The sequence below is a fragment of the Leptinotarsa decemlineata genome, unplaced genomic scaffold (genome assembly GCF_025532065.1).
Source record: "Leptinotarsa decemlineata unplaced genomic scaffold, Ldec_3_MD MMD2_tig00004307_RagTag_RagTag, whole genome shotgun sequence".
In the NCBI taxonomy this organism is placed as follows: domain Eukaryota; kingdom Metazoa; phylum Arthropoda; class Insecta; order Coleoptera; family Chrysomelidae; genus Leptinotarsa; species Leptinotarsa decemlineata.
The window spans coordinates 12501306-12512038 of NW_027412606.1; positions in this window are offsets into that span (position 1 = coordinate 12501306).

The following is a 10733-nucleotide window of genomic DNA, read 5'->3' on the forward strand; positions in this document are numbered from 1 at the left end:
ATTTGTAACTAACGTTACTGCAACGTACACATTAAATTTAACGGCTACACCCATCAATTTACAAATAAAATTGTATGTAGCAGAAGCTAAAAAACCAAAAAAAAACTCAGCACACATATATGGTATTGGTTGTCACATGTGACTACCAGGCTCTGTCAAGTTGAGACAACCAGCCCCGAAACACATTTCAAAACATTACCCCTTGCTCTAACGATCCTTTGATTTTGCTGGATTAACTCTTCAGTTCGTTTTTGAACGAAAACCAAGACACAAGTTGAATCACTCTTCTTGAATTAGGTTACGATAGTTGAATGATATATTTGTCGTTTCTGGCACAGGGAAGATGTGAAGTATTTCACGTTTGGTTCCTTTGGTTAATTCGCTGGAGAGAATATGTCCAGGGGTCAACAAATAAAAACGAGCATCAGGTGGTATAACATGAAATTTCATTCTTAATAACTATGGACAGATTAATAACGCTGATCATATGTACAAAAAGGTCGAATCTATTACAATTGTTGCAGTATAATTTCGAAAAGAAATGGGGGAGTCCTATTTAACGGATTTCAGATCGACGTTTGACGTGACGTAGATTAAGCGGACTTTACTTAGTCGAAAGTATACTAAGTGACAGAGAAAGGTAAACACCAATTTATATTGAAATTATTTCAATAATTTTCCACTTACATACTTGACAGATAATAGCAAACAAACGTGTAAGTTTTCAGAGAAATTGGATGATCGTGAAACCAGTGAAGTTCAGTAGTGTGTTGCAGATCCTCGATGTCTTTCACACTCGTGGATACGTATGGGCATTGTCCTGATAATATGGTCTATATCCTGTTGGGGTATCTCAATCCACCCTACTTCTAACTCATGTCTGAGTCTGTGGGGGCTGTCGTGAATAATTCAGCATTCTGCGACCAAGAATATCCCATACACACAACAATAGTAAAATGAATAAAATCATCTTTCGTGAAAACAATTCAATAACAATTAGTGAAAATGAACATTAGATAGCTGTGAATTTCAATAATTACTTTGTTAATAGTATTTCAAATATCTCTAAGAGTATCCCTCAATCTGATGAATGGTCATCCACAAATTATTCAGTTATAAACAGTTCTTTTTCCAAATTTAAACTATTAACGATGACTCAACTGCGGAAGATTATTCATTCCTTAGACAATAAAAACAAGTCTGAAGTACTGATAAGCAAATTTTTAAAAGAAACATTCATGATGTTTGGGTGTGTGATATTAAACCTGGTGAATACATCTCTGGATAAAGGAATATTTCCAGATCAACTGAAGATAACTTCTGTTATTCCTATACCAAAGATTAGTATTACAATTGAAGCAAGCCATTTTCACCCAATTAATACTCTACCAACTTTGGAGAAAGTTCTTTTACTAGCAGTTTACGAACAATTCGTTGCATACTTTGATGATAATGAATTATTCTTAGGTAGACAGTCAGGATTCAGAAAAAATCATTCCTGTGAATCAGCTATTCAGTATACTTTCTCTAGATGGAAAAATGCGCATGATGAAAATAAATACACTGTAGCTGTCTTTCTTGACTTCAAGCGCGCATTTGAAACAATTGACAGAAACATTTTGATAAAAAAATTAAATTATTATGGGTTAACAGGCTCTGTGCTGGCATGGTTTCTTAGTTACCTTAGTGAAAGGAAACAGAAAACAAAAATTGGTTCAAAAATATCTGATGAGATAGACATCAACATTGGTGTTCCCCAGGAAAGTGTACTTGGCCCACTTTTATTTATTAAATAACTAAATGATATTTATTATGTTCCTGGGCTACATGAACTTAATCTATTTGCAGACGATACATTCGTCTATACTTCGAATACAGAACTCAATGATGCTGTAGATTCTCTCAAAGGTTCTATGAAGAACATTGAAAAATATTTACATATGAATAAATTGAAATTAAATGCAGATAAAACAAAAGCTATGGTGATAACAACTAAATATAAACTGAACTCTATTGATTATAATGAAATAAAAATTGAAATTGGTAACAGTACCTTGGAATATCTGTCTGAAATAAAGTATCTGGGAGTTATTGTCGACAACACTGAGTTTGAACAGTCATGCTGAATAAGTTATAAAAAAAATAAAAAAAAAAAATGTTTATTCTTTTAAACAATGGTGTTTATATTTAAAATAATCAAAAGTCTCCAACCAACATATTTTAATGAATTTTTGATTTGTAATAATCGAATACATGTACATGAGACAAGATGACTTGAAGGGGTCATATTTTTAGGAGTGATTAATTTTTGGGAAAGAAAGTTTTTGGCTTTCTACTACTCCATCTTCATACAAAAAAAAAGGATGAGGGAATCTTCCAAAGAAAGGAAGGAAGTAATCAATTTGTAAATAAGTAACTCTATACATGGATGTGTAGATCATGCAAAGAAGTAACTTTCACACACAAACTGAAAGAAAGTCCTCCTGAAACAGCTACTGTCATATAAACATTGAATTACACGAAAGAAAAAAATTCTTTCGAAATAAATACTTCTATATGAACACTGAATTATACAGAAGATACTTTTCTCTACTCAGTTTGTATTTCAAACATTCGTTGTGGAATAAAAGTCAGATATCATTCACATAAATTCCACTTTAAATGAATGATGACAAATTGCACTTACATGGAACACTGTCATCCTCACTGGTATACATCGATGTTTCGCCTCAAGACACTTACCCTAAGGCTCTTCAGTACCAAATTTGATAACAGTATAGAAGATTTTCTCATCCTTTTTTTTGTATCAAAATGGAGTAGTAGAAAGCCAAAAACTTTCTTTCCCATGAAACAAGATCTTATAATAATTTTCATATATATAGAACTCGCCCAGGTGGCGGAACGAAAAACTTGTTCTACAAGGGACTACGGGAATTTAACAATTTATCAAAATTTATTAAAGAGGAAAATACTCTAAGAGGGTTTAAAAGTAAATTATTGGAATACCTAGAGCGTTAGTTAGTTGGAAAACATGTAGATTATATGTATGTTACTATATCAATATTGGTTTTCAACACTGGGTCTTATAAATTGTATATTTTTTATTATTATCTTTTTATTTAGTTTATCTTCATTATTGTTATTATCTATATACAGATTTGAATTTTATTAATATTTTTGGCAATGTGGAAATTTAAATTGTTAATTAGTTATTATGTCTTGTGAGATTAGGATGTATCCTATAATAAAGATTACTACTACACATGTTCGATCGGTGGAAGATCGGACGATCTGGGTGGCCATGGTAAGCGGTTAATGTCATGCTGATTCATGAAGCCTAGAGTTACTTCAGCCACATGCGGTCTAACGTTGTCTTGTTTTCGATGGTCTCAAGATATTGAAGGACATGAGGCTCCACTACTTCGTGAATGTGACGAAGAGCTATCATGTTGCATCTAATAAAGACTAAAGGTATCCCGTTACCATATGCAACGGCTCCCCATACCATTAAACCAACAGTATGGTGAATACGTCGCTCCACATCAAACTGGGGATCTCGTCTTTCACCACGACGCCTTCTTACTCTTGCTCGTCCATCGTGCATACCCAAAGAAAAGCGAGATTCATCACTAAAAACTACGCGGTTCTATGTTGATCCAAATTTATTCTGTCTCTGCACCAGTGCAATCGGTTGCGTCGATGCTCGAGAGACTCAGTGGCAACACTGATGATAAGAAAAATTGGTCGAAACTTCTTATTCGCCGATATACTGTACGTATTCCAACAACCTTTCCGTGTTCTTCAAACCACTGATTCGCAATCGCCCTAGTAGAAATGAACCGATCCCGAAGAGCCAAAAGTCTTAATCGGCAATCCTCAGGCGCTGTTGTTCCCCTGCGACGACCTGTGCCCCTAGCTCTGTGTTCGTGGCCTTCTTGGGTCCATGCCTGGTTCTTCTTAAAATTTCTCCAAATGAAAAACCTGCCTCACGTACGCCAACAATTCGTCCTCTCTCAAAATCACTAAGGAAAGTTGAGGAATACGACGAAGTCTTCGCACTCAAGTAATAGTGTTAACAATACGAAACACTTTACAACAAACTCTTCAAGAGTTACAGCACAAATAAGAATAAAAATTTGAGAAATGGTGAATGCTCACACAAAAAAATAGTTAAAGAAAAGGTCAGAATAGCTTCCGATACGGCTACTGATGTTACGGACTTTTTACTGGCCTCAACATAAATACCTACACATATTTATTTTTTATTTATTTATTTGAAAATAGGAAATCCTAATATGAATACAAGTCGAAAAAGGTGAAAATGGTATATAAAAAATATTAAAATAGTATAAAAATTCTTCTAACAATAAAATACGTTCAAATAATGTACAAATACAAGAAGCTTAAAAGCTAAAAATTGAAATTTGTTACTGAGAATATTGTCTCATAACACAGAACACATCAAGAGTATTCAGAATAATTAGTTCATTATTACAATTATACTAGGGCATGAAAACAATTATTCAAGTGGGTATGAAATATTTAACATATCACAATGTAACACGATGTAAGACAATGTATACAGAACACATAAAAGCTCAAATAAATAAAACAATTCGATGATGTGAAACATACAAAATTTAAAAAAAATTTGAAAATTCATAGAGTACGTGATGTAATATATATTTTCAATTGAGCCTTGAATGAATATAAAGTAACAGAATCTTTAATGTGGTATGGTATTTGGTTGAAATCATTCAATCCTCTGAAAAACAACGATTTCATAGATTGCTTTGTTCTTGTTCTGGAAATGTGGAATTGATTGGTGGTTCTTGTGCTGTAGTCATGAATTTGATTATTGAACGTAATGAAGGAATCAAATTATTTTGGTAATACATTTCTGGTTATTTCATAAATGAATATCATACTTGAGTGATACAGTCTATCTGCCACATCATACCACTTGAGGACACTCAGCATGCATTGAATGGAAGTGTATCTATTACATTTTAAGATGATTCTCAAAACTTGATTTTGCGATTTCTGTAACTTCTGTATATTCTTTTTATCTAAAAGATAAAGCAGAGTGGAACAATAATCAAAATGGAGTTGTATAATGGTTCTGTATATTGTTATTTTTAAAAACATGGAAACTTCCGATGAAATCCTCAAGAAAAAAAATAGTTTTTTTGATATCTTTCACAGATATAGTCACAGTGTGCACTGAGTGCTAGTGATTCATCCAACACGAAGCCTAAATACTTGAATTCTGACACCCATTCAATTTTGTCTCCCTCCACTTCGAGTTGAAGCTTTTCATAGTCAATTGATTTCAGTTTTTGTTTCTTACTGATTATCATTGATTTGGTTTTATTCGTATTGATTTTTAGTTCATTTTCGTTTGAATATATTTCAATTTTTTTCAACAATCGATTCATGCGCTCCACTGTTTCTACAGCGTCATGTCCATAGCATGCAAGTAACGTGTCATCTGCAAATAAATTTACAAAATTATAACCTTGTATATAATTTACATTATTCAGGTAAATTGTAAACAGCAGTGGTCCCAGGACACTCCCTTGAGGTACGCCTATATTGTTTGAAATTTAATTTGAGAAACATTTCCTCACTCTAGTTATTTGTGACCTGCCATTGAGATAATTTTTGAATCAATTTAAGGCTATTCCATCAATTCCATAATATCTCAGTTTACAAAGTAATATTTGCCTATCGATAGTTTGAAATGCCCCCTAGAAATCAACGACCACTGCTACTATAAATTTATCAGTATCGATTTCATTCTTCCATTTTGAAACTGTTAATTGAAGGGCAATTTCACACGAGTGGTGTTCTCTAAATCCGGATTGATTTCCTATACACAGGTTATTTTCAGTAAAGTACCTAGCAATTTGTTGATGTACAATACGCAAAACAACATGCAAAACATTATTGAAAGATTTTCAATTCAAATGGGTGTTAACCTTTTTTTGTCACTTGGTATATTTTTTGAATAATACAATAGTCATTGATCATCACTTCCACTATATTTTCAGATATTAAAATGATATTCGTTAAGTTATTGTTGTGAGGTGGCTGAAAGATTTTTTTCTTAAGTCATATACTCATTGATAAGGTCCATGTTGACGATTATGATGATACATAATGGAAGATTCATTAGTTAAGATGATTCAAATTAGTTCAAATAAGAAAATATACTATAGAAAAGAAGTCTGTTTCGTTTAAAGGAAATCTTTTGAAGATTGATGAAAACCCATTCGAAATAACGGATAGTTGAAATAACTTCTTACTAAATGTAAACCTGAAGGATTCACTAAACAAGGTCTTATACTATATAAAAATATTTTATTGTTGACTGATGGCCACAAAAGATCTGATGGAAAAGGTAACTTCAGTAAATTCTGGAAATACATCAATATAATTTCACGGTTGATCCCTCCTCAGAGAAATAGACGAAGAGTGGTATTTCAAAGGAATGAGGAAGTTGTTACTGGAACCAACAAAAAAATCTTATATTTGTCAAATAGATGATGCATGGATAAGATATTCAGAAGAGAGTGATCCAAACATACTAGTGCACTTAATGACGAATCTACATGAATCCAACAAATATTATGAGGATATTGTAAACATAATATCTGAATTAAGAAAAATCAATATAATTGAGTAGCAATTCATAATTTATGTGGAGCAAGACATAATAATATATCATTTTCATATCTTCAACAGCAGAATGTGTCTATTTCAGTACAAAAACTTTCAAAGAAACAATGTGGTACATTTTTCTGTGTCAGAGAAAAGGTGAGTAAGTAGTTATTAACTGACAGTGATATAGGTAAACCCATTTTTAATATATGTGATTGATGACTTGTTTACTTTATAGTAATTCATGATTACTTAAATGAAACGAATAAAAACACTTTTGTCTGAATACCACTGGTAGATTTCATTTATACGACCAGTCTCGGGTTTGACCCCATTATCAAGTATGAAACTGATATACTTGATAATGGGGTCAAACCCGAGACCGGTCGTATAAATAAAATCTACCAGTGGTATTTAGACAAAAGTATTTTTATTAATTTCATTTAAGTAATCCTTTTTTACTGATACTGTGAAATAGTGCCGGATTTAGGCATAAGCAACATAAGCAGTTTCCTATGAACCGCCCCTACAAGGGGGCCGCCATCACACCACAAAAAAAATTTAAATCAAATCGATAAAAGCTCAGTAGAAACAAAAAAAAAACTGAGTTTTGTTACAAATAGTTCACAGATACTTAAGTCAAACTTTCAACACACCTTTTTGTGTCGGGGGTTTAAAATGAAGAAAAAAGAATTAATTGAAGAAACAAAAATGTTTTAATTTTGGTTTTACCGAACTCCCTAATTATTGGTGATGCTTTGATGCTATAATCTGCTTGGATAAAACTGCCGTAGCTGAAAGTCTTTCTTGACTCATTGTATTGAATAATTTTCTATTGTTTTTAATTTTGGAAAGCTTTTTTCAGCGGAAGCAGTACTTACCCAGTAATTTGGGTGAATTTCTTTCAAACCATTCTCTATAATATATTGAAGCATATATATAATTATGTCTTTGATGGATGAATTTGGAACAATTCGTAAGGATAAAAGTCATTGCTCTCACCTCTCACCTACTTGCAGGACTGTGTGTGAATCTCAACAGTTTTACAGTATTTGCTTCTTCTACAAATAGTTCACAGGTCACAGTTTACCTATGAGGGCTTTTGTGATTGGAGAAATGCCGTCACACGATTAATTGAACATGAAACCTCGAAAAATCATTTGAAAGCTTCAATCGATCATAGTGGGCGATCCCAACTAATTGGTCGCATAGATCGAGAACTGTCGGAGCAAATGGAAAAAAGTGTTAAATATTGGCGAGAAGTTCTTAAAAGAGTATTGCGAGTCATAGCTTTTTTTAACCAAAGGGGATTGGTATTTAGAGGGGACAACGAAACTTTTGGATCTCCAAACAACGGCTACTACCTTGGAATATTAGAACTTTTAGCTGATTATGATGTTTTTTTTAAATTTAGAAGAACATGGCAACCGCGGAAATGGTCACACAAACTACTTGTCATCCACGATTTGTGAGGAACCGCTAGAAATTTTAGGAAAAGCCGTTGAAAAAATAATGATTGAGCGAAAACTGCTAAATATTTTTTAGTTTCTCTGGACTCGACTCCTGACGAAAGCCATGTTGACCAATTGACGTTAGTGGTTCGGTTTATTGAGGGGCACGTTCTTGAGCGTTTTCTTATGTTTATGCCTGACCAAGATCATAAGGCAAAGGATATAAATGAGGGCTTGATTAATTTTCTAGAACAAAACGAGCTGGATCTGAAGAACATTCGCGGACAGTCATCGACAATTCTTCTGCAATGAGTGGCAGATATAATGGCCTACAAGCATTAATACAAGAAAAAAATAGCTTAACAGCTTGGGTGCCGTGTGTTGGGCATTCACTCAATCTTGTCATACAATCGGCAGCCAGTTGTTGTCTCAGAGAAATAAGTTTCGTTGATTTTTTAGAAGAACTGTATGTATATTTTACTGCTTCAACTAACAGGTACAATACACTTAATTGCTATCTAAGAGAAGCAAAAACTCAGCAACCTATTCTTGTGCTGAAAAGAACGACAACAACTCGCCGTTCATGTCAAGTTGAAGCCACTGAAGCACTCTTGCGAGGCTATAAAGCTTTTATAAATGCCCTCCATGAAATTATTGAGGATGAAGAAGACATGATGGTATGGCAAAGTTAGAAGCAGCTATATATATAGTTTTTTGGGTTGATACGAACAGAATGCTCATAAAAGATGATAATTTTCAGACAAAATCAGTAATGTCTGATAACATAACCAAATATTTTGATCCGATGAATATATACGTGTTGAAAAAATTAAGAGAATGTTGAAATTTCGCGGGCTACGCGAACGATTTTTTCATTTTTCTTGTTGGTACAGTCGTCTCGGACATATGTTCACAGTCTCAGCTGTCAGTTTTTGATGAGAGGCGTAAAAGTTAAGTGTTTTGCGTGTTCGGCGATTTTCTGCTATCGAAATACATGAATCAAAGAATTTGCATCAAATCTAATATAGAAAAATGGATGTTTGTTGGTTGGTTGGTTGGTAAGTGATAAACTTCTACATCGCTCAACCGATCGTGATGAAACTTGACATGTATAAGTAATTTTTCATAGAGGAAGTTTTTAGGCTATCAATTTTTCTGTAACTCGCCACTAGATGGCGCTGTAGAACACTTTTTTGAAAGCACTGTTCTATAACGCTGCGCACGCCTAAGTTCGTTGATTCTGATTCTATCAAAACATTGTAACAGCAGCGATACAACAATATAGTACTAATTGTGTATAAAAATGGAATTGAGTGCTCGAGGTCGAGATAATATGAATGGCGGCCTGGCCCGCCACCGCACATTAACAACCGATGAAAATGTTGAGAAAGTGAAAAAGCTTGCTATGAAGAATCGTTGAATCACTATTAGAGAAGTTGCTGAGGATGTCGGTATATCGGTCGCCTCGTGCCATGCAATTGGTTCGGAAATTTTGGGTATGAAGCGTGTGGCAGCGTCATTCCAAAATTGCTGAATTTTGACAAAAAAGCCGTCGCATGAGCTTTGCTCAGGAATCGTTGAATGACGTCAACAGCGATCCAGATCAGCTCAAAAGGGACATAACTGGTGATGAATCATGGGTATGAGGTTTTGACATCGAAATCAATCATCCCAATAGAAGAGCCCAGGAGAGCCAATAATAAAAAATGCAATCCAAGTTCGATCAAATGTCAAGGTTTTGCTCACTGTTTTCTTCAATCACCAAATTTCTTACCACATGATCGTACGGTCAATAAGGAGTATTATCCTAAAGTTATACGCCTCTTGGGAGAAGCAATACGAAGCAATTCATTGCTTTGGCATCACCATAATGCACTTGCTCACTCGTCATTGCTTGTTCGTAATTGTTTGATTAAACATAACACCGTAATCATGCCTCACTCACCATATTCATCAGATTTGGCACCCTGTGACTTTTCCCTGTTGCCAAAATTGAACAGTCACATGAAAGGACGGCACGACGTATTGTGACGATTGGGGAGATACAAACCGAATCGCAGAGAGAGCTCAAGGACATACTAACTGCTTCGAAGATTGGGAAAAGCGCTGGCACAAGTGTATTATGCCTGAGGAAGATTACTTTGAAGGGGACGAAATAGAAATTGATGAATAAACGATCATTTTTTGGGAAAAATGAAAATTCACCTTATTTTTTCAACAGGCAGCGTATAACGTATAACACTCAGTAAAATTAACTCGATTTTTTTTCAGCATCTTACTGCGATTTCACGACTGTTTTTCATTTACACATCACATTTTAATCTTTGTTTTACGTAAAAATGTATTCTGAGAATTTGGAATGTTCATTTTATCTCACTTCTAGAGGTTTAGTAATCTCAATATATTCTTCACCCCTAGTCTTGTACTGTTTTCTTGGTATCTAAGAGTAATAATAATCCCGTTCATTCTTGTTCTGAAATTATAGTTTTCACATTATGATAGAAACTTGCCAAATATCTGCCTCTGACACAGAGGCAGAGGCAGCGGCGCAAGGCCTAAATTTATTGCAAGGTACATTTTGTGAGGCCCTCTGATGGTGCTAGAAGAAAGGTTGATAAA